The sequence below is a fragment of the Rhinoderma darwinii genome, chromosome 1 (genome assembly GCF_050947455.1).
Source record: "Rhinoderma darwinii isolate aRhiDar2 chromosome 1, aRhiDar2.hap1, whole genome shotgun sequence".
NCBI classification, from domain to species: Eukaryota; Metazoa; Chordata; class Amphibia; order Anura; family Rhinodermatidae; genus Rhinoderma; species Rhinoderma darwinii.
Genome location: NC_134687.1, coordinates 294,658,672 through 294,684,071, shown reverse-complemented (window position 1 = coordinate 294,684,071; position 25,400 = coordinate 294,658,672). Strand labels below are relative to the sequence as shown.

Below are 25,400 nucleotides of genomic sequence, written 5' to 3'. Positions count from 1 at the left end.
CTCCTTCCAGAGGTCGGATTCCTTGTTTATCCTCCCGGAAGGTCCCAGGAAGGAGTTGGCGGCCTCTAAGGCTACCATCTACCAATGGATTCAGATGGCGATCCATTCAAGTCTAGGTACCCCCTTTTCGATTCACGGTCCGCTGAGCGTTTTTGGCTTTCTGGTCTGTGCGCCACCAAGCCGCCTGCTCTTCAGGTGTGCAAGGCAGCGACATGGTCTTCCTTGCACACTTTGGTCAAGTTCTGTCAGGTGCACACCTTTTGCTTCTGCAGACACTTCCCTTGGACGCAAGGTCTTGCAAGCATCTATGGAGTAGGTAACCTTTTTTTTTTTCTGTTACCGCTTCTGGGAACTGCTTTTAGGATGTTTCATGGTCTGTGTCCCCCAATGTAATGAGAAAACAGGATTATGAGTACTCACCGTAAAATTAATTTTCTTGTTCAGTTTATTGGGAGACACCGCTCGCACCCGTTAATATTTTCATGGTTGTCAGTTGGAGGAATTCTCCTCTATTGTTTTAACTTGACTTTACTTACCTTGTTTCTGCTGCTCCTACTTCTCACAGGCAGACTGAATTAACTTAGTGTCTGTAGGTGGGGTATATCCTGTAGGAGGGGATACAATTTTGAATTCCTAGTGTTAAGCCCTTTCGTGTCAACGGTCTGTGTCTCCCAATGAACTGGATGAGAAAAGGATTCTGAGTACTCAAAAAATCCTGTTATTTCTATTTTAGCCTATTATACCCTGAAGCACAATTGGAAGATGACCTCTGTAGGGACCAGAACACAGATTAAATTCCCCCTCCCACAACCAATCTCCTGTGTTTTCCTGTACCTACAGAGAACGTACAATTTGGTTCTCCAGATATCTTCAGGGTGAATTAGCTTTTTTTTTAGTTGAATTGCGTGTCTACGAGCTGCGATCTGCAGTACCTTACAGGTCATGGTTGAATTTGAGGCGTCTCTTTGGCACATATCCTTTCATCCACTTTTGTTGGTAAAATATCCATATAAATAAGTAAAATTGGCGTTACTTACTCCCTGTGGGGCTTTTCGCATGTTGGGCTGGATTCACATGAGCATGTTCGGTCCGTAAAGGACGGAACGTACGCTACCATTCAAAAGTTTAGGGTCACTTAGAAATTTCCTTATTTTTGAAAGAAAAGCACAGTTTTTTTTCAATGAAGATAACAATAAATTAATCAGAAATACATTGTTAAAGTGCTAAATGTCTATTCTAGCTGCAAATCTCTGGTTTTTAATGCAATATCTACATAGGTGTATAGAGGCCCATTTCCAGCAACCATCACTCCAGTGTTCTAATGGTACATTGTTTGCTAAGGGTATGTGCACACACACTAATTACGTCCGTAATTGACGGACGTATTTCGGCCGCAAGTAGTGGACCGAACTCAGTGCAGGGAGCCGGGCTCCTAGCATCATACATATGTACGATGCTAGGAGTCCCTGCCTCTCCGTGGAACTACTGTCCCGTACTGAAAACATGATTACAGTACGGGACAGTTGTCCTGCAGAGAGGCAGGGACTCCTAGCATCGTACATAACTATGATGCTAGGAGCCCGGCTCCCTGCACTGTGTTCGGTCCGGTACTTGCGGCCGAAATACGTCCGTAACTTACGGACGTAATTAGTGTGTGTGCACATACCCTAACTGTGTTAGAAGGCTAATGGATGATTAGAAAACACTTGAAAACCCTTGTGCAATTATGTTAGCACCGCTGTAAACAGTTTTGCTGTTTAGAGGAGCTATAAAACTGACCATCCTTTGAGCTAGTTGAGAATCTGGAGCATTACATTTGTGGGTTCGATTAAACTCTCAAAATGGCTAGAAAAAGAGAGCTTTCATGTCAAACTCGACAGTCTATTCTTGTTCTTAGAAATGAAGGCTATTCCATGCGAGAAATTTCCAAGAAACTGAAGATTTCCTACAACGGTGTGTACTACTCCCTTCAGAGGACAGCACACACAGGCTCTAACCAGAGTAGAAAGAGAAGTGGGAGGCCCCGCTGCACAACTGAGCAACAAGACAAGTACATTAGAGTCTCTAGTTTGAGAAATAGACGCCTCACAGGTCCTCAACTGGCAGCTTCATTAAATAGTACCCGCAAAACGCCAGTGTCAACGTCTACAGTGAAGAGGCGACTCTGGGATGCTGGCCTACAGGGCAGAGTGGCAAAGAAAAAGCCATATCTGAGACTGGCTAATAAAAGGAAAAGATTAATATGGGCAAAAGCACACAGACATTGGACAGAGGAAGATTGGAAAAAAGTGTTATGGACAGACGAATCGAAGTTTTGAGGTGTTTGGATCACACAGAAGAACATTTGTGAGACGCAGAACAACTGAAAAGATGCTGGAAAGAGTGCCTGACGCCATCTGTCTGGCCAGCGCAGTCACCAGATCTCAACCCCATAGAGCTGTTGTGGGAGCAGCTTGACCGTATGGTATGCAAGAAGTGCCCATCAAGCCAATCCAACTTGTGGGAGGGCCTTCTGGAAGTATGGGGTGAAATTTCTCCCGATTACCTCAGCAAATTAACCGCTAGAATGCCAAAGGTCTGCAATGCTGTAATTGCTGCAAATGGAGCATTCTTTGACGAAAGCAAAGTTTGAAGGAGAAAATTATTATTTCAAATAAAAATCATTATTTCTAACCTTGTCAATGTCTTGACTATATTTTCTAGTCATTTTGCAACTCATTTGATAAATATAAGTGTGAGTTTTCATGGAAAACACAAAATTGTCTGGGTGACCCCAAACTTTTGAACGGTCGTGTATTTCGGCCGCAAGTCCTAGCATCATAGTTCTGTACGATTCTAGGAGTTAAAGTACGGGACAGTAGTTCCACGGAGAGGCAGGGACTCCTAGCATCGTACATAACTATGATGCTAGGAGCCTGGCTCCCTGCAGTGTGTTCGGTCCGGGACTTGCGGCCGAAATACGTTCCGTCCTTTGCGGACCGAACATGCTTGCGTGAATCCGGCCTAAGTTTAGTTGTGGCACATTTGAGCGTGCGCGGGCAACCGTGTCCATGCTAACATTGTCTCTTCACTTGACAGAGACATGCTTGTTCATTGTTTTTTTTGGGGGCAAAATTGTGTTCTTTTCCTCAAAGGGGGAAATAGAATAAATGTCATCTTTAGCCCTAATCAACTCTTAACAATTAGTGACTAGTAAGGGGAAGACTTAATTTTTTCCCACGCGAAGAAGAACTTCTCTAGAACCCTTGGAAAAAGTATGCTAATTAACTCTCCATATGGCAGAAAACTATCTCTAGTGCAATCTCTTAAAGGCAATGTGTCTGCAGTATTAGTGCCTCACCATATAGGGAAGAGCCTTGCAAGCATACCTTTTGTGTCCGTTATGCGAGTTGCATGATTGAGAAACTGATGATTAATTCCCCTGGAGCTGTGGTTGCAAGTGTCAATCTTTGAATGACGGCTCTAGGAGACCGCTAAAACAGTCCCTTAGAGCAGCGTTCTTTGAGGAGTATCAAGAAGCACTTGTACATCAAGTAGTCACGATTCCCACCGACAGGAGATGTCCGGGGGAAAGAAGGATGTCAACATGCCCTATCCTTTGTTCTCAGTCAAGCATGCATGTGTATAGGGGGAGGGAGCGTCTGGATGAATGGCCGAAAACGAAGGTGTATGGCCACCTTTAGACCCATTCTTCCTTTCTAAGATTGTATCTCAATTCCGTAGAAGTCAAGATATTAGGGTAGATTTATAATGCTTGCTACTCGGTCCTTTCTTGTGGTTTTGGATATATATATTTTTTCTTTACATTTTTGGCGCAAATATTTGTTGCAAACTAAACTAGCTCCGAGGTGGTTTAACCCCTTAATGCCTGAAAAGACTTTAATGACCAAGCCAGATTTGTTAAATCTGGTATGTCTGACTTTATAAGAGAATAACTCTGCTAAAGTTTTGAATATCCAAGTAATTCTGACATTGTTTCTTCGTCACATGTTGTACTTTATTTTAGTGGTAAAAGTAGACTGATACGATTTGCGGAAATTAATTAAAAAATAGAAAAATTGAAGAAATTTTGTAAAAATTATAATTTTCCCCTATTTTTAACTGCAATATGTCACATATGTACATACATACTGTACAATTTTTTTATTAAATATATATTTCCATCGCTTTACTCTAATTTTTTTTTTAGCAATTTAGAAGACTTACAAGTTTAGTAATAATTTTATACATTTTGAAGTACATTTTGTTTTCCTGCACCAAGCCAGGTTTTCAGAGGCTCGTAGGTGTCAGAATGGTGGAAACCCCCACAAGTGACACCATTTTGAAAACTACACCCCTTAAGGTATTTATCTAGGGGTGTAGTGAGTATTTTGACCCCACAGTTTTTTTGTAAGAATTCATGCAAAGCAGGCGTAAAAAAATATAATTTCACTTTTTTCATAAAAGTATCACTTTGAAGACCGATTTCTTTGTAAAGCGACCATGAGAATGAAGAAACACACCCCAAAATCTATCACCCTGTTTCTCCTGTTTTAAAAAATGCCCCCATTGTGACCCTAATGCGTTGCCTGGACACACGGCAGGGCCCGAAAGGGAGGGAGCACCCGAAGACTTTCAGGACACACAATTTGCTTGAAAATGTTTCAGGTCCCATTACACGTTTATAGAGGCACTGAGCTGCCAAAAAGATAGAAACTCCCCATAAATTACCCCATTTTGAAAACTAGACCCCTTAAGGTATTCATCTAGGTGTGTACTAAATATTTTGACACCACAGTTTTCGCAGGAATTAATGCAAAGTAGGTGGAAAGAAAATTTTATTTCACTTTTTTTCACAAATGTGTCATTTTAAGGTCAGATTTCTTGTACAGAGGACATGAGAATAAGGAAATACACCAGAAAATGTATCACCCTGTTTCTCCTGTGTTTAAAAATATCCCCATTGTGGCCCTAATGTGTTTCCTGGACACACGGCAGCACCCAAAAGGAAGGGAGCACCCGGAGGCTTTCAGGACACACATTTTGCTTGAAAATGGGAGGATTTTACTTTTCTAGATTGAGAAATATATGTCCCTAACAGTTTCTACACCCTATGACTATGTCGTGCTAAGAAAGCAGCTGTCCTGAAATCATGTCAGTCCATAGACATTATGTATATCAACCCGCTCTGATATATAGTAAGTTAGAGTGGGAAAATGTATTAAACTGTTGGCGGAAAAAGGCAATATATCCAAAAAAAAAGGATGAAGAATGTATCCAGCTATGTGGAAAACTAGAGCATGTTCACAGGATGAAAGAAAATTTGTAGGGCTGTAATGACTTTATTATTCAAAGTGACTGGTCATACAACGTCTCTTTAGCTCCATCAATCCCTATATAAGGGACGAATGTGCCAAGTGACGCGGTACGCCATAACAAGCCCCTGCCCGGCAAGGTAGGAACCGCCATGTGCACAAAACAACCAATCACCTGTAGAATATATAAAGGGGCAGTGTCCCACACCGTATGTATAGATACAGTAAAGGACCACTACTCCCCAAATTAATGTCGCTATTTCTAGAAGTATTGTCGGGTGTAAGAGCTCCACCAAAAACCCGAACAAAACTGTAATAAAGCCCATAGTGTATTGATAAGGAACAGCTCGCTTATTAGAAATCCTCAGAATAAAAAGAAAAAATTATGCCGTATCCCCAGTCAGTAACAGCTATTTATGGCAGGACATAGTCATAACGGAAAAGGAAATAAAAAGCTTTCAGGGCACAATTTTATCGTGAATGAATTTCAGGGCCTTATTCCACTTTATATAACTGGGTTATATCCCAAAATGACTCAATCTAGAAAAGTATATTTCCCTCCCTCCCTCCCAAAAAAAGTGATTAAAAAAAAGAAATCTCTAAAAGAACCCTAAATTTTGGCATCTCCTAAATATACAGCGAAGCTGCTTCCCTAAAAAAAAAAAAAGAAGAGGTGTACAGAAAAATAAAATCCTAAATAAATCCTGCATTTTAACTTTTATAAGCTCACAAAAAATGTTTTTCAACAAGTCGGCGTACATCCTCTGACTCATGGACTACTCTCTGGTCTGCAGATTGAAATAGGAGATCTTCAATCACTTTCTCCTGAAATTCAAAGAATGTCGCCCTGCCCGCTGATTTTTTGTACAGGACAAATGCATTGTGCATTGCAACCTGGATGAGGTATATTGCCACTTTCTTATACCACGTTCTGGTTTTCCTTTTAACCAGATAAGGTTGTAACATCTGGTCGCACAAATCTACCCCACCCATGAATTTGTTATAGCCGATGACACACACAGGCTTTTGTCTATCTGCAGTAGCCCCACGTTCTCTAACAGTTGCTGTTGCACTTGTATGGATAGTGCTGATCATGTAGACGTCCTTGCGGTCACGAAATTTTAAAGCCAGCATCTTCTCAATTCGAAAAGTGCATGACTCCCCCTTTCGTAGTTTTTTATCCACAAGTTGACGTGGGAAACCTTTGCGATTCCTGCGTATTGTGCCACAGGCTCCTTTGTTGGCACAATGAAGGGCGCTAAACAATGGCACACTGGTATAAAAACTGTCTGTGTATACATGATACCCCTTGTGTAGGAAAGGGCCAATTAAATCCCACACAATCTTACCAGTGGTACCAATATTTGGAAGGCACCCTGGTGGATTAAATTCACTGTCTTTACCCTCGTAGATCTTAAATGCACATGTGTAGCCAGTAGTGCTTTCACATAACTTGTAGATCTTTACCCCGTATTTTGCACTTTTTGAGGGTATGAATTGGCGGAATGAGAGACGACCTTTGAAATTCATTAGCGATTCATCCACTGCTAAATTTTGTTCAGGGGTATATGCTCCTAAAAAGGAGGAATTAAGAAAATTTAGCAAAGGCCTTAATTTATACAGCCGGTCACGGCTTCTGTCGCTGGAAGGGGGTGCCTGTAGGTTGTCACTAAAGTGGAGAAATCGCATAAGTATTTCGTACCTGCTGCGTGACATAATGCCAGAAAAAATGGGGGTGGCATGTATAGGGCTTGATGCCCAATATGACCTAATAGAGGTTTTTTTTATAATTCCCATGTTAAGGGTGAGGCCCAGAATTTTTTTTATTTCCATTGCATTTGTGGGATTCCACAGCCTGGCATGAGGTGAGGAAGGCTTATTTGCAATGTACTGCCTGGCATACAAATTTGTTTCCTGCACAAAATGTTCCAAAACTTGGTCCGTAATAAAAATATTAAAATAATTTAGTGGTGAAAAATTACTGACATTGGGACTTATGCCAGGAGTAGCAATAAAGTCATTTATGGTGGGAGAAAATAAACTTGTGGGTTCCCACACTAAATCGGTTTGGTGGGGTTGTGCAATTTCAGGGGCTGCACTTTGAACGGACGTTGTGGCAACTGCACCGTCTCCCATATCACTGGTGCTGGGTCTCATATCCATAGAATCCCTTGAAGCGACACTTTCGCTGTCGCTTTCAAGTAAAAGCTCAACTTCAGATGCAGAATCCGTATCTGAGCATAGCATCTGATAGGCTTCCTCAACGCTGTATCTTCTGGCAGCCATAATGATAATACAGTCTAAACCGCAAATAATAAATGGAACTAGCGGTTTCAATTTTTTTATCAACTAATCAACTAAGAACACTAAAGGAATGAAACTTTTTTTTAATTTTTTAATTTTTTTTTTGACTTTTTTTTTTTCAAACCTAAACCTAAACCCTACGCCTAACACAAACGGTAAACCCAAGCCCAGAACAGCACCCTACGCCGTCTAACAGCATACCCTAAAAAGAAAGTAGTTTATAGTACGATTCTTAGTATATACAGTAAATATATTTATATTTATATATATATATGTATATACTATATACTATAAAATACTGAAAAAATGGTTGTTTTTTTTTTAAACTGTGTGTGAGGAACAAGTGATTTTGTGAGGGGACACTGACACACTTGTATCTGTTTCTCTCCACAGCTAGAACAGAGTGAGGAGAAACAGATACATGTTTTTACTTTTATTTTACAGTAGTGTTCACTATGATTGGATCTCATAGTGAACACAAAAGATCAGGAACCAATACTATTGGCTCCTGATCACTGCTCTAAGAACAGCTCGTTCTTAGAGCAGAAGCTGTCATTTAGACACTCCCGGCGGCTCTGTACACAGTAACAGCATGTGACCACTGTGATTGGCTGTCACAGCGGTCACATGCTGTTACGACGAAATCGGCAGGTCCTGATGGCTGCACTAAGAACCGGACCTGTTACTTACAGCCGGTTCTTAGTGCAGACTTCATCAGGGTCCCGCTAAACCCCCTCTACTACAGCGACGCCAAAAGGCGTCGTTGTAGACTGAGTGCATGCACCGCCTGACGTCAAAAGACGGTGGGCGGTCGTTAAGGGGTTAAAACTAGACTAGTGTCTAACGATGCATCAGATTTATCATACAGCATGTGCCACTGTAATAAATGTATGTTTTTACACTGCTTGCCTCAATGCACGCTTTCTAACTATTACACCATATTAGTAAATACCTACCTTTTTTTTCATAATCCTAGGAATAATCCACCTGTTATCTATCACATCTAAGTTATGAATTTAGATATGATCGATAACCGCTCGATTCTGCATGTCAGAGACCTGCAGGACCCGCTGACACTAAACCCATCAGCAGGGCAGATTTTAGCTTTTCTGATGCCTGAGGCGAAAATTGAAATGGCGCACCCCAGATTTTGATTGACACCCCCCTGGCTGTTCTACATCGCTAGTAGCCTCCTCCAACTCTTGCAGATGCGCCATTGACTTGTACTACCCTGGCACGCGTGGTGCAGCCATGCAGAATACACCTAGCTGAGAAAGACCCTGGCACATCTGAGAAAGTTAGAGGAGACTGGTAGTGCTGTATAACAGCCAGGGGGATGTCAATCAAGCATGGAAAGGTGGGTTTTGAGGTAGGACTATGTGACGCTTCAGGATAGTGGCACCGACCCATGATCCTCTGAATAATTAGCATATAGTGTGTGTCATTTTAAAAGTTGAATTTATAGATTTTGCTGCATCTGAAAAAAACATACAGGGGAACGTTTGGAAATATTGTCAGGTCATGTATTACTGCATGGTGGCTAGGCCATTGCCGTTTCACGGCGGCCCAGTCTAAGTCCTGCACGGGTGACCTGTGCAGGCTGGAGTGGGTGTTGGGCTGTCTGATGACAGCCAGGCTCCTGCTCCAATGGCCGCAATCGAAGTTTACTTAAATCGTGGCTGTTTAACCAGTAACATGCTGAGGTCAATAGCGACCGCAGCATTTAAATCATTTGCAGAGGGATGGAGCTCCATCTATCACCCATCGGTGGCCCGCAAATGCAATCGCAGGCCTCCGATGGGGTGCCATGGCAGCCGGGGGCCTGATAAAGGCCCCCAGGTCTGCCCTGAGTATATGCCTATCCTTAAGTCCCATAGGACATGCCTATCAAGAAGTCCCATGTACTCCAAAACAGTACCAATGAAAACAACGTCTCGTCCCGCAAAAAACAAGCCCATATATCACTACATTGACGGAAAAAGAAAAAAAATTACAGTTCTTGGAAGGCGATGATGCAAAAACAAATTATTTTAGTTCAAAAGTTTTTATCGTGCAAAAGTGGTAAAAACAAAAAACCTCCTACATATGTGGTATTGTAATCATACCGACCCATGGAATAAATGTAATGTGTTATTTACGTTGCACAGTGAATGGCGTGAAATTGAAATGCATAGAACAATGGTGGATTTTCAGGTTTTTTTTTTTCTATTCCCCCCCCCCAAAAAAAAGTTTATATAAGTTCATAAAAAAATATATATGTACCCCAAAATGGTGCCATTAAAAGTATAACTAATCCCACAAAAACAGGACCTTATACAGCTATGTCGACGGAAAAATAAAAAAGTTATAGCTCTTTGAATGCAACTATAGAAAAACGGAAAAAAATAATTGTTTGGTCATTAGTGCCTAAAATAGGCTGGTCACTAAGGGGTTAAATATAAAATTAATTGAAAACAAAATCTGCCCTGTAATTTTATTATTCTAAATATATCCTATATAATTACAACCCCAGAACCAAGCTCCGTACATATATACAGCCCCAGAACCAAGCGCAGTACATATATACAGAACCAGAACAAGCTCAGTACATAAATACAACATCAGAACCAAGCTCAGCACATATATACAATACCAGAACAAAGCTCAGTACATAAATACAGCACCAGAACCAAGCTCAGTACATATATACATCACCAGAACAAAGATCCGTACGTATATACAGCACCAGCACAAATACAGCTCAATTTAGTGTAATCTCTGCCATATTGGTTTGTACGGCACAAAATTAGTTGCTGTTTAAAAAAATAAAAAAAACTATCATCTCGCTGCAGATCACACAGTGACTACAGTACTGAATGGAGGCATAATAAACATTTATATTAAGTCACTCACCGGTGACTATCTCAGATTCTAGTTGTTCTTTTTCTCCTCCATCTGGTCCTGACCTCTATGATGACTTCTCCTGGCCGCAGCCCATTTCTGCAGTTTGCAGCTCAGATGTCTTCAGCGTCTCACTTTTCAAACATTTCTGCACCTATAAATGAAGATAAAAGTCTCATGATGCCATACACTACGCCCTAAATATAATAGTACCATACACTGCACATCTAATTATAATAGCGCCATACACTGTGTCCCGCACACACAGTGCTCCCTGTAGACAGTGCCCCCCACCATAGATAGTGCACTACATGGATCCCCCAGTAGATAGAGCCCCACATATAGCTCTCCCTGTAGATGGTGCCCCACATATAGCTCTCCCTGTAGATGGTGCCCCACGTATAGCTCTCCCTGTAGATGGTGCCCCACATATAGCTCTCCCTGTAGATTGTGCCCCACGTATAGCTCTCCCTGTAGATGGTGCCCCAGGTATAGCTCTCCCTGTAGATGGTGCCTCACATATAGCTCTCCCTGTAGATAGTGCCCTACATATAGCCCCGCTGTATATAGTGTCCCACATATAGCCCCCCTGTAGATAGTGCCCCACATATAGCCCCCCTGAAAATAGTGCCTCACATATAGCCCCCCTGTATATAGTGCCCCACATATAGTCCCCCTGTATATAGTGCCTCACATATAGCCCCCCTGTATATAGTGCCTCACATAGCCCACAGTATATAGTTCCCTATATATAGCCCCCACTGTCTGTAGATAGTTCTCTACATATAGCCCCCTCTATAGATTTTGCCAAACATATAGCCCTATAGATAATGCGACGCACACTTTTTAAAGAAAAAAACAACTTTACATACTCACCTTGATCCAGTTCCCGCACCGTCCTGTATCAATGCAGACCTGTTCTCTTCTGAGCAGGTCTGCTGGGGCTGAATGATGCAAGCGACACGATGACGTCATGGCGCCGCTTGCATCGTTGAAAGGCGCTGATTGGCAGGGCAGAAGTCTTGCCCCGCCAATAAGCGCCGGTAGTGTAGTTGAAAGGCGCTTATTGGCAGGGCAGAATGACTTGCCCCGCCAATCAGTGCCTCATCGCGTCGTTGAAAGGTGCTCATTGGCAGGGCAGAATGACTTGCCCCACCAATCAGCGCCTTTCAGCAACGGAAGCGGCACACGTCATTGAAAGGCGCAGATTGGCGGGGCAAGTCATTCTGTCCTGCCAATCAGCGTTATTGTAAGGTGCTGAATGGTCAGGCACGGAACATGCTCCGCCATTTAGCGCTTTTGCATGTATTTGTATCTGTGTCATATAGACACAAGTACAATTGGTGAAGGAGGGGGTGGCGGAAGCTGGTTTCAGTGGCGCCGCCGCTCCCTCAGAGAGGCAGCAGGCCGCCGCCTGAGATGAGATGCTCATCTCGCCTCATGGAGGGTGCGGCCCTGCCCGTCAGTGCCGCTGACCTGATGGCTACAGGTTTCAGCGCTAGATACAACTGCTCTATATAAAGGATACAAAGCAGCTGTATCTCAAAAAGTTAAAATGATTTTTAATGAAAAGTAATTCAAAAGTGTACATAGGCTTTAAGAGAACTGTTCTTGTCTATCTTCAGACCTCTGAGGCATGGAGAATTCATATACTCATTCAATACCAGAAAAAGAACAAGGTAAGGCCCCATGCACACGATCGTATTTTTGTCCACCCGTAAATACTGGCGTAAATACGGGTCCTTGGTCACACATATTCAACCCGTATTGCACCAGTATTTACGGACCCGTGCCGGTAAATACGGGTCCGGTGTCACCCGTATTCCACCCGTATTTATGGGCACGTTTTCGCTGCAAAATTACACTACAGTAATCGGCAGCCCTTCTCTCTATCAGTGCAGGATAGAGAGAAGGGACAGCCCTTTCCGTAATAAAAGTAAAATAAATTCATACTTACCCGGCCGTTGTCTTGGTGACGCGTTCCTTTCTTGAGATTCAGTCCGTCCTCCCTGGATGACGCGCAGTCCATGTGACCACTGCAGCCAGTGATTGGCCTGTGATTGGCTGCAGCGGTCACATGGACTGTAACGTCATACCAGGAGGCCGGACTGGAGGAAGAAGCAGGGAGTTCTGGGTAAGTATGAACGTCTTTTTTATTTTTACAGCTTTATCTATATTGTGATCGGTAGCCACTGTCCCTGGTGCTGAAATAGTTACTGCCGATCGTTTAACTCTTTCAGCACCTTGGACAGTGACTATACACTGACGTCGCCTAGCAATGCTCCCGTAATTACGGTTGCACACACGTAGTCACCCGTAATTACGGGAGCCCCATAGACTTCTATGGGCCTGCCCGTGCAGTAATTACGGCCTGAAATAGGACATGTTCTGTATTTTTCAATGGCACGGGCACCTTCCCGTAAGCATACGGGGAGGTACCCGTGGTCAATAGAAGTCTATGGGCCCGTAATTAAAGAGGTTATGAAGAAAAAACAAGTGGTGGTGGGGACGGGGATAGAATACAATAACAAAAGAAACATTACTTACCCTTTAAATCCAGCGCCGCCGCTTCGATGATCCCCTCCAGTCTTCGTTTACTGAGCTGTGTAAACACACGTGACTGCTGAAGAATATCACTTGCCTCAGCAGTGGCTGCAGCGGTCATTTGTGTCGACATGACGTATTCGTCGTTGCAGCTCAGTAAGCAAAGAATGGTGGGGATCAACGGACCAGCGGTGGGGGAATTAAAAGGTAAGTAATGCTACTTTTATTATTTTGATGCCATATCTCCCACCTCACCTTGACCGTTTTTTTCTTGAAACTGGACAATCACCTTTAATTATAGCTACGTACCTACTCACTCTGGGTGTCTGATCAAACCTATCTGAATGCGGCCGCTGTTCAGACACTCAGAGATGGCAAGGGGGAGAAGGGAGATATATATTCGAGCAACAGCCAAGCCTCAGAGAGGAAGCAGTGCCCCCCCCCCCAAGAAAAGAACCCACCAGCCTAGCACTCGTTTGTTCACCTTATAAACCGCAACAGTGGGGCCGATTTAAACACCTCATTGCATAAGAGAAAAAGAGAATGACACAGCTGAGCCAACAAGCAGCCAGTGGACCTGGCATACAGCAGCTGCTCCACAGCGACACTCTCTTTATTGCTGTCTACACTAAAACAACAACCTCCAGTAGCTGCAGGGAAATTAGGGTCTGTTCACATCTGCATTGGAGTCTCTGTCACAGTTTTTGTCAGTACTTACGTGAAACATAGAGCTACATGCTGCGTTATTTTTCCCGTTAAAATGATGGACGCCATGCCAATGTACCCAATTGTAAGTCAATGTCCTACGTTTGAGTGATCAAAAATAGATATTGGGATGCACTCCTCAATCAATTGGCGTGGTGCTAGTAAGGTAGGGACGAGAATCCCACAATATTGGAAATATATAACCCCAGCACACACAGAGGTACGCAAAAGATCCAGATGCAAACAAATGTAAGTTTTATTGCAACAAAAGATGGTAAAGTTGAGGTGGAAAGCGAGTTGGTAAAGACGTTTCGGCCGAACCTCGGCCTTTGTCACGGTCGCTGTAAGACGGATATCACTGGTATGGGTTGTCCGCCGGATACACACAGGGAATATCCGGCGGACAACCCATACCAGTGATATCCGTCTTACAGCGACCGTGACAAAGGCCGAGGTTCGGCCGAAACGTCTTTACCAAGTCGCTTTCCACCTCAACTTTACCATCTTTTGTTGCAATAAAACTTAAATTTGTTTGCATCTGGATCTTTTGCGTACCTCTGTGTGTGCTGGGGTTATATATTTCCTACGTTTGAGTGACGCATGTGCTGCATGTGCTGCATGTGCCTTAGTTGTAAGCAGGGCTGCACCGTCCATGAGGCGAGATGAGCTTCCTGCCTTAGGTGTTGGCGGCGCACCAATGAAACCAGCCGCCGTCACCCCCTCCTGCTCTATAATGGTATCTGTTTCTATGGATGCAGATACAATTACATGCATAAGTGCTGAATGGCAGGGCACGGAACGTGCCCTGCTATTCAGAGCCTTTCCATGGTGCAGGCGTTGTTATGACGACATCGCGCCACTTGTATCATTTAAAAAAGGCACTGAGTGGATGGGCAAGTCATTCTGCCTTGCCAATCAGCGTCTTTTAACAACGCAAGCAGCGCGATGATGTCATTGCTGCTTGCATCATTCAGCCCGAGCAGACCTGCTCAGAAGAGAGCAGGCCTGCATTCCAAGAGGACGGTGCGGGAACGGGATCAGGTGACTATGCAAAAGATATGTGGGGCACTGACTACAGGGAGCTTTATGTGGGGCACTGTCTACAGGGAACTCTATAAGAGTGGCTCTATGTGGAGCACTATCTACAGGGGGCAGTGTGCGTGCGTGCGTGCGTGCGTGCATGTGTGTGTGTGTGTGTGTGAAGAAAAGACAAAAAGAACAACTAGAATCTGAGAAGACGTCACCTGTGAGTATGGCTCAGAAGGGAAGGAGCGCCATTTGACTTTTGGAGTGCAGATTTTGCTGGACTGGTTTCTGGGCGCTACGTTGCATTTGCAAAGCCCCTGAGGGACCAAAACAGTGGAAACCCCCCAGAAGTGACCACATTTTGGAAACTACACCCCTCAAGGTATTCACCTAGGGGTGTAGTGAGCATGTTAACCCCGCAGGTGTTTTCCAGAAATTTCGTGTGCACTCGATGTTGCAGAGTGAAAATGGGAATTTTCCATAGATATGCCAATATGTGGTGCCCAGCTTGTGCCACCATGAAAAAAAACACCCTACATGTGGCCCTAATATTTTGCCTGGACGATCGACAGGGCTCAGGAGTGAAAGAGTACTGTGTGAAATTGAGGCCTAATTTGGCGATTTACAAAGTATTGGTTCACAATTGCAGAGGCTCTGATGTGAAATAATAAAAGAAACCCCTGAGAAGTGACGCCATTTTGTAAACTACACCCCTCAAGGCATTTATTAAGGGGTGTAGTGAGCATTTTCACCCCACAGGTCTTTTCCATATTTGATTGCGCTGCGGATGCTGCAAAGTAAAAATAGCAATTTTTCCCTAGATTTGCCATTTAAGTGGCAAATATGTCGTGCCCAGCTTGTGCCACCGGAGACACACACCCCACAAATTGTTAAAAGTGTTCTCCCTGGTTTGGCGATGCCATATATGTGGAAGTAAACTGCTGTTTGGGCACGCTGTAGGGAGGGAGCGCCATTTTGGCTTTTGGAGCGTGGATTTTGCTTGGTAGTAGTTTTGTTTGGAGTTTTACTGGTATGTTAGTCTATAATATGGGGGTACATGTAAGCTGGGCAGAGTACATCAGGGGCATAGTCAGTTGGTATAATAATGGGGTAAAATAATCCCTAGATATTTGTTACGCTGTGAAGCAATCCTTTATGCACAGGCCAGTGTCACACTAATAAATTATGTTATTTCTTACCCCCTTTTGGTCCACACTCCGCAACTTTGCAGTTTAGGGAATTTTGCTGGGAAGTGTTGTCCTGTTATAATACTGCCACCCTCCCTTCCAGCAGATATGTTTGGGCCCTCCCCTTCCTGGTTCCCTAATTTTAGGGCCTTGATAAATTGCCTCTTGAAACAGAAGAAATGTTCCCCTCTGACCTGCACAACTGCATATTTTTTTATTTCCTGACTTATTGGAGCCTTAACTAATTTTATTTTTTCATAGATGTAGTGGGATGAGGGCTGTTTTTTTGCGGGACGAGCTGTAGTTATTATTGGTACCATTTTGGGTTACATGCGACTTTTTGATCACTTTTTATCCTATTTTTTGGGAGGCAAAGTGACCAAAAAATAGCAATTCTGGCATAGTTTTTAAAGTTTTTTTTATATAGCGTTCACCACGCATCATAAATGACATGTTAACTTTATTCTGCGGGTCAGTATGATTCCGGCGATACCAAATTTATAGCACTTTTTTATGTTTTACAACTTTTTGCACAATAAAATTACTTTTGTAAAAAGAGTGTATTTTTTTCTATCGCCATGTTGTAAAAGCCGTAACTTTTAAATGTTTTTTGCGAGATGAGCTACAGTTTTTATAGGTACCATTTTTGGATACATGTGACTTTTTGATCACTTTGTATTTACATTTTTGGAAGACAAAATGACCCAAAAACATCAATTCTGGCAAAGATTTTTTTTTTTTTTTTTTTACGGCGTTCACTGCGCAGGATAAATAACATAATGTTTTTATAGTTCAGGTCATTACAGATGCGGCGATATCAAATATGTATGGTTTATTTTTTTTTTTCAATAATAAAGGACTTGACAAGGGAAAAAGGGCGATTGTGTTTTATTTTATTACTGTAAACTTTTATTTTATTTTTTACAACTTTTATTTTTATTTTTTTTACACTTTTATTTAGTCCCACTAGGAGACTTGAAGGTCCAACTGTTTGATTGCTGTTCTAATACATTGCACTACCTATGTAGTGCAATCTATTAGAACTGTCAGTTGTTCGCTGATAGCAAGTCGATCAGGCTCCGCCTCCGGGCAAGGGCCTAATCGGTTTCCATAATGACAGACCAGGGGGCCATCGTTAGGTCTCCTGTTGCCACATAGTAGCAGTTGGTAGCCCTGCCCTTGCCACAAACCGCTAAGATTTTCTACAAATCACCAAGAGGCAGCCATCTTGCCGTTGGTACCGGAAGTCTTTTAGGCCCCGCCGTCGAGCGGGGCATAGGAGGCCCCCGTTGCTGGCAGACCGAGAGGCCAGTGTAGCGTCCATGGCCGCGGGCCGTCGGGTTCTCTCACCTCCCGACGCCCGCAGCCCGCAGCCATGGATCCGTGAGCGCTGGTCCCCGTCTCCCTCCTAGGAGACGCCAGCGCTCACTTCCGCTCCGTTCGGCTGTGTCCCGTAGGGTGTGCGCGGCCTTCTAATAGACCAGGAAATCGTGGCAGTTGATGATGATGACGATTTCCTATTTGCTATTTCCTATTTTGGCCCTTTAAGGCCGGGTGCGAGCGTGCGCGCGCACCCTACGGGACACAGCCGAACGGAGCGGAAGTGAGCGCTGGCGTCTCCTAGGAGGGAGACGGGGACCAGCGCTCACGGATCCATGACTGCGGGCGTCGGGAGGTGAGAGAATCCGACGGCCCGCGGCCATGGACGCTACAGTATCCCCCCTCTTGCCTCTTCACATCGTGTCAGATCGGGGTGTTCAGTTTACGTCAAAGTTCTGGAGAGCCCTCTGTAAACTCCTGGATGTGAGTTTGGACTTTTCCTCAGCCTATCACCCCCAGTCCAATGGGCAAGTTGAAAGGATCAACCAGATCATGGAGAATTATCTCCGCCACTTCATCTCTTCACAGCACGATAACTGGGTACAGCTTCTTCCATGGGCCGAGTTTTCATACAACAACCACACAAGTGAGTCCACCACCTCCACTCCGTTTCACATCGTGTACAGTCAACATCTCAGAGTCCCTCTTCCTGTGTCGACTTCATCTCAGGTACCCGCTGCTGACTCTGCATATGGGGACTTCCTGCAAATCTAGCAACAGACCCGGTCCTCTATTTTGCTGGCGGTAGATCGCATGAAGCGAAAGGCGGATACTAGGTGAAGAGAGCCGCCTCAGTATCTTCCAGGGACTAAAGTTTGGCTGTCCTCTCGGAACATTCGCTTGAGGGTGCCTTCATACAAGTTTGCTCCCAGGTTCCTTGGTCCCTTCGAGATCCTGCAACAAATTAACCCTGTTTCCTATAAGCTGCGGCTGCCCCCTACCCTCAGAATCCCTAACTCCTTCCATGTGTCCCTCCTGAAACCAGTGGTCCTGAACCGCTACAGCAAGACCTCTAGTTCCACAGTTGCTTCCAGCGGTCCTTCTGATGTATTCGAGGTAAAGGAGATCCTGGACCGCAAGAGGGTTGGAGGAAGGACTTTCTATCTGGTGGACTGGAGAGGGTTTGGTCCTGAGGAGAGGTCCTGGGAGCCAGAAGAGAACCTCAGCGCTCCTGCTCTTATTAAAAAATTCTTCTCTCGCTCTGGTCCCAAGAAGAGGGGGCGTAAGAAGGGGGATACTGTAGCGTCCATGGCCGCGGGCCGTCGGGTTCTCTCACCTCCCGATGCCCGCAGCCATGGATCCGTTAGCGCTGGTCCCCGTCTACCTCCTAGGAGACACCAGCGCTCACGTCAGCTCCGTTCGGCTGTGTCCCGTACGGTGCGAGCGCACGCTCGCGCCTGGTCTTAAAGGGCCAGCGCGCGCAAATAGGAAATCGTCATCATCCTCAACTGCCATGATTTCCTGGTCTATAAGAAGGCCCCTGGCCTTCTAATCCTTGCCTGAGCGTTGTTAGTTTTCCCAGTCTGTCTTGCAAATGGTCCCTTAGTGTTTCCCGTTCCTATTGTTACCTGTGCCTTGTTACCCGTTCCTGTTTCCCGTGCTGTGCCTTTGTATCGAGTCGTGCCACATCCTGTGTCATCTGCCACGTCCGGAGGAATCCGCCACGTCCTGTGTCATCTGCCACGTCCGGAGGAATCCGCCACGTCCTGTGTCATCTGCCACATCCGGAGGAATCCGCCATGTCCTGTGTCATCTGCAACACCGGGGGAATCCGCCAAGTCTGGCGCAACTTGCGGCTCCTGTGTCATCCACCACGTTTGGCGCCATCTGCTGCACCCATCTCATCTGTGCCAGAGCTGCGGCCTCCATCTGGACTATTCAGGTACCCTTGTGCGGGACATTGTATTTCTGGGGTGTCCTGTTGTTTGGCCAGCTGCGGCGGGACAGCCTAGTGGGTCCACTAACCCGCTCCGTGACAGCCAGTATTAGGCCTCCGGTTGCCATTGTAGCTACCGTCAACCCAGCGATCACGTTGCTGGGGTGCCGGGGGCTAAAAACCCGTCAGATGCAGCGATCTCTTTTGAATGCAGGATCTGAGGGGTTAATTGGTCGGATCGGAGGCTAGCTCCGGTCCTGGCCGTTACAACTGGGTGTCAGCTGTAACATACAGCTGGCACCCGGCGATGATGGTGCGGGCTCAGCTCCGTAGCCCGCACTATCACCGAGATGTAATGGTACTGTGCTTTTCGGGAACCCCTGCCCGACAGCGCCGTATATATACGGCGGATGATGGGAAGATGTTAAAGACAATGTTCAATGTTTTTGTATAGCTGAAGGGTGTGTCCGCAAATGTGCAAACACATTTAATGGACAGCAGGTGGGCCTGTGTGCTTTAAGATGCCAGAGCTGATTTTATGTCCCAGTCCAGCCCTGGCTGTCATGATTGGACTGAATGGAGAATAGGAATTAGTTTCTACCGATCTCCATGAGTTCATTGTGACAGTTTTCTTATGTCCCACCCAACTGATAAATGATATACTTGTGAAGGACGTTGTATACAATTGAATCTTTAATAAATGGATGCAGATAAATCCGGTCTAGGTATTGGAAAAACACTGGATGGTGGTTATGGTACGGGCCTTTTAAACTCTCTGTATTCCTGTTGCAACAGAGGTCAAGAGGGCATCCTCCAGTTGTGCTGCAGTTGTGCTGTCATGATGGAAACCGAATTATCGGCAGGAACTAATTCCTGTTTTCTTCTTTGTGTTTGTGTGGTGTATTGAACTTTTTACACTGACAGTGCTCTAAAAAAATATTGCACATCCAAAATTTTGACTTTTTAAAGTTTTACGAGACTAGGTCCAATTATACACCGTGTTCCAAATTATTCTGCACATTGGATTTAAGTGTCATAAACATTTAATTATTAGTTTTTCAATTAAACTCATGGATGGTATTGTGTCTTAGGTCTCTTTGGATCATTGTAATCAATCTCAGACACCTGTGATAATTCGTTTGCCAGGTGTGCCCAATCAAAGGAAATCTACTTAAGAAGGACATTCCACATTATTAAGCAGGCCACAGGTTTCAAGCAATATGGGAAAGAAAAAGGATCTCTCTGCTGCCGAAAAGCGTGAAATAGTGCAATACCTTGGACAAGTTATGAAAACATTGGATATTTCAAGAAAACTAAGGCGTGATCATCGTACTGTGAATAGATTTGTGGCTGATTCAGAGCACAGACGGATTCGTTCAGATAAAGGCATAATGAGGAAGGTTTCTGCCAGACAAATTAATAGGATTAGGAGAGCAGCTGCTAAAATGCCATTGCAAAGCAGCAAACAGGTATTTGAAGCCGCTGGTGCCTCTGGAGTCCTGCGAACTTCAAGGTGTAGGATCCTCCAGATGTTTGTAAGTGTGCATAAAGCTATTACTCGGCCACCCCTAAACAATGCTCACAAGCAGAAACGGTTGCAGTGGGCTCAGAAATACATGAAGACTCATTTTCAAACTGTGTTGTTTACAGATGAGTGCCGTGCAAACCTGGATGGTCCAGATGGATGGAGTAGTGGATGGTTGGTGAATGGCCACCATGTCCCAACAAGGCTGCGACATCAGAAAGGACGCGGCGGAGTCATGTTTTGGGCTGGAATCATGGGGAGAGAGCTGGTAGGCCCCTTTAGGGTCCCTGACGGTGTGAAAATGACCTCTGCAAAGTACGTAGAGTTTATGACTGACCACTTTCTTCCATGGTACAAAAAGAAGAACCGTGCCTTCCGTAGCCAAATTATCTTCATGCATGACAATGCACCATCTCATGCTGCAAAGAATACCTCTGTGTCATTGGGCATAAAAGGAGAAAAACTCATGGTGTGGCCCCCATGTTCCCCTGACCTCAACCCTATTGAGAACCTTTGGAGCATCCTCAAGCAAAATATCTATGAGGGTGGGAGGCAGTTCACATCAAAACAGAAGCTCTGGGAGGCTATTCTGACATCCTGCAAAGATATTCAAGCAGAAACTGTCCAAATACTCACAAATTCAATGGATGCAAGAATTGTGAAGGTGATATCAAAGAAGGGGTCCTATGTTAACATGTAACTTGCCTGTTAAGTTTTTTTTGATTGAAAGAGCTTTTGATTTCTGTAAATATGACCTCCTGATGCTGCAAATTCAACAAATTACCATTTTAGTTCTCTTTACAACCTTTAAAATATTTTGATCTCTGTTGTGCATAATAATTTGAAACAGTGCATTTTGAGTTTTTTACTTCTAAAAAAAAATCTTTTATCATTAGGAGATTTGTTCAATAAAATTTGCATTATACCCCAACGGTTGATGGCTTGAAGATTAGGGCATGTGCACACGACAGCGTCCGTAATTGCTGAAATTACGGGGCTGTTTTCAGGAGAAAACATCCCCGTAATTTCAGCCGTAACGGCATGTGCAGACGCTTGAACGCCGCGTCCATTACGGACGTAATTGCCGCTGCTTTTCATTGGAGTCAATGAATAACGGCTCCAATTACGCCCCAAGAAGTGACAGGTCACTCCTTTGACACGGGCGTCTATTTACGCGCCGTCATTTGACAGCGGCGCGTAAATATACGCCTCGTGTGAACAGACAAACGTCAGCCCATTGCTTTCAATGGGCAGATGTTTGTCAAAGCTTTCAAGCCGCATTTTTCGGACGTAATTCGGGGCAAAAACGCCCGAATTACGTCCGTAATTAGTGTGTGTGAACATACCCTAATACTGACTGTCATTTGCATTGACTATTTTGGAAAATCAGCGAAAAATAACATTTGCATAATAATTTGGAATGCGGTGTATATAGACTTGCTGTGGTTTTTTGCAGTGATTGAAAGTTTATAGACCTTCTGCTTAGTTACTGTTTTTAGATGAAAATTGTGTGTATCTTTAAAGTACATCATTATAGTGATCTGGGACATATGAACAGAAATGTGTGTCAGTTTACTTAACCCCTTAACAACCAGGCCTATTTTGGAATTGAAGGGGTTGTCCAGTCCCTAAAAAATGATGGCCTATCCTCAGGATAGGCCATCAGTAGCTGATGGGACAGGGTCCGACCCCCAGGACCCCCTCCGATCAGCTGTTGTGAAGGGGATGCAGTGCTTGTACGAGCGCTGCTCTTCATTTCTACTTGCTCACTGTGAATCGTCAACACAGAGGTAGCAGCGATTCGCAGATATTGCACCCTCCTTCTCCCATTGAAGTGAATTGGAGAAAAAGGCTGCAATACCTGTGAATCGACACTACATGTGTGTCGACGATTCACAGTGAGCAAGTAGAATGAAAGGGGAAGCGCTCATACGAGTGCTGCACCCCCTTCAAAACAGCAGATGGTCGGGGGTCACAGGAGTCGGGAATTTTTAGGGACTGGACAACCCCTTTAATCACTAAGCATTCTTTTTCGTTTTTTCATTGTCACATTCCAAGAGTCATATTTTTTTTTATTTTTCCGTCAACATAGCCCTATATGGACTTGTTTTTTGGAGAAGTAAAATTTTTTAATGGCATCATTTTTGGGTACATACAGTCCTTAACATTGAAATTACAACACCAAGGAGGAAAAGTTTTGGAATTGTGTAAAACACAGGATCGATAGACATGTTAGTGATATGCAAATGATTTATTCAGAATCGAGTATGAGCGCCACGCGCAAAAATACACGCACTTACACGCCTTGTGATGCTATAAATGAGGTCATTAATGGTTGTCTGAGGAATTTTATGCCACGCTGAATGCACTTGGGCACGCTAATCATCAAGATTGGCTACTGGCCGCTCCCTTTGCAATTGCCGGCCAATGACATCCCAGATGTGCTAAATGAGAGACAAGTCCACAGACGCTGCATACCATGGTAGCACATTTAGGCAACGCAGGCTGCTCACAGTAACACGAGCAACATGCGGCCTGGCACATAAAAAAGACAAGGGATCTTTAACGGCCACAGAGCTCTGTACAGTCGTACGGTGCCATCCAGGAATGGATGTAATTGAAGAAAATGAAAGCGGGGAAAAGGGGGAAAAGCCTGGTATAAAAGGCACTCGGCTCAATTGGTTCACCAATTAAGCAAGAACAATCCTGCTCACAGGCCGTATACAGAGGACAAAATTCGCCTCATGTGGCTATGTAATAAATTGGTGAGCACTATGGTACAAATCAAGTATAAGTCAAGAGTAAGACTGGGTTCACACAACCTATTTTCAGACGTAATGGAGGCGTTTTACGCCTCGAATTACGTCTGAAAAAACGCCTCCAATACGTCGGCAAACATCTGCCCATTACTTTCAATGGGTCTTACGATGTACTGTGCCGACGACCTGTCGTTTTACGCGTTGCTGTCAAAAGACGGCGCGTAAAATTACAGCCTCATCAAAAGAAGTGCAGGACACTTCTTGGGACGTTTTTGGAGCCGTTTTCTCATAGACTCCAATGAAAACAGCTCCAAAAACGGGCGTAAAAAACACAGCGAAAACGCAGTGAAAAACGCCGCGAAAAACGCGAGTTGCTCAAAAAACGTCTGAAAATCAGGGGCTGTTTTCCCTTGAAAACAGCTCCGTATTTTCAGATGTTTTTTGCGCTGTCGTGTGAACATACCCTAATAATCACACAGTAGTTTTAGATAACTGACATAGTACCATAGACATGTTTAGATTGCAATATAAGGACTGGAGAGTCAAATTGGTTCAAATGAACATAATGGACTTGAACATTTGTAGCACACATATTGCAAAATTATGCTGGTTCATAGAGGCTACACAGGCAGAAATGGATCTTGCAATAAACAGAAGAAATTCAGCACATCAAGTAAGTATAAAGTATGGTGTACTTATCCCGCCGGTAATGCACGGCAACCAGGTAGAGATGGCTTTAATACATTCCTCTCGTGGTTAAAAACCACTGTTCAGCAAAGTTCCTTTCAAATGCCGGAAATCAATAACAGCTGAGCAGTGACCGAAAATTCCGTTCAAATGGCAGATAGATGTGCACTCGATGAAAGTGCTTAATACTGAGAGCTCATCTGCATACATTCACAGGTAGGTATGCTATTGTAGCCGATGGATTCCGTTCTCCAGCTGTATCAGAATTGTGTCCAAGTTACATGACAAGCATGGATTCAATCTCTGGACCGGAACAGCAGTTTCCGGTATGTGACGTCACACAGCACGCTTACACGTTTCGTCACTTACGTGACTTCCTCAGATTATTACTCTTGACTTATACTTGATTTGTACCATAGTGCTCACCAATTTATTACATAGCCACATGAGGCGAATTTTGTCCTATGTATACAGCCTTTGAGCAGGATTGTTCTTCCTTAATTGGTGAACCATATTTACACTTACCCGGCCGGGTTTGTGATGTTTGTCTGTCTTGTTTGTTTAAATGTTATTTTTGAAAGATCATAAATTGTAGCTATATATCAATAGATTTGTATTTTCAAAGCCAATTGAGCCGAGTGCCTTTTATACCAGGATTTTCCCCCTTTTCCCCTTTCTCATTTTCTTCAATAACATGCGGCCTGGCTTTGTCCTGTTGAAGAGGGGCTTCTGGGACACTTTGGAGAAATGTCTGTACCACTGGTTCCACAACCAAATCAATGTAACGCATAGCTGTTAGTGTACCTGAAATGAAGACTAGGGGGGTCCGGCTACCGTACATTATACCACTCCACACCATAATCTTGGGAGTAGGACCGGTGTGACGTTCCTTTGTAAAGGCATCTTCATGGCGTTGCCCACGGGGTCTCCAGACCAACAGACAGTTATCATTGCATCAGAGACAAAAGCGGGACTCATCGCTGAAGAGGATAGACCTCCATTCCAGCCTACATTGCCATCTTGCTGTGCACCATGATAGCCTTTGAGAGCAGTGGCATGAAGTCTGGCTCATAGCCCAATGTCGTACAAACGCCTTCTGATGATATGCGTCGACACCTGTTTCCGACCTAGGCTTGGGATGTGATGTCCAATTTCACTTGTAGTACAGAATGGATCACTACGCGACGTTCTTCCAATCAGACGATCTGTCCGTGCAGAGGTTCACCTCCACGC

The 25,400-nt window shown here is 44.3% G+C and overlaps 1 protein-coding gene across 1 annotated transcript in view; it reads left to right on the top strand.

Annotated features, from left to right (window-relative positions):
• Positions 1 to 25,400, top strand: part of LOC142741632 (serine protease ami-like) — a 278,481-nt gene that overhangs the window by 134,495 nt on the left and 118,586 nt on the right. The window lies entirely within an intron of this gene.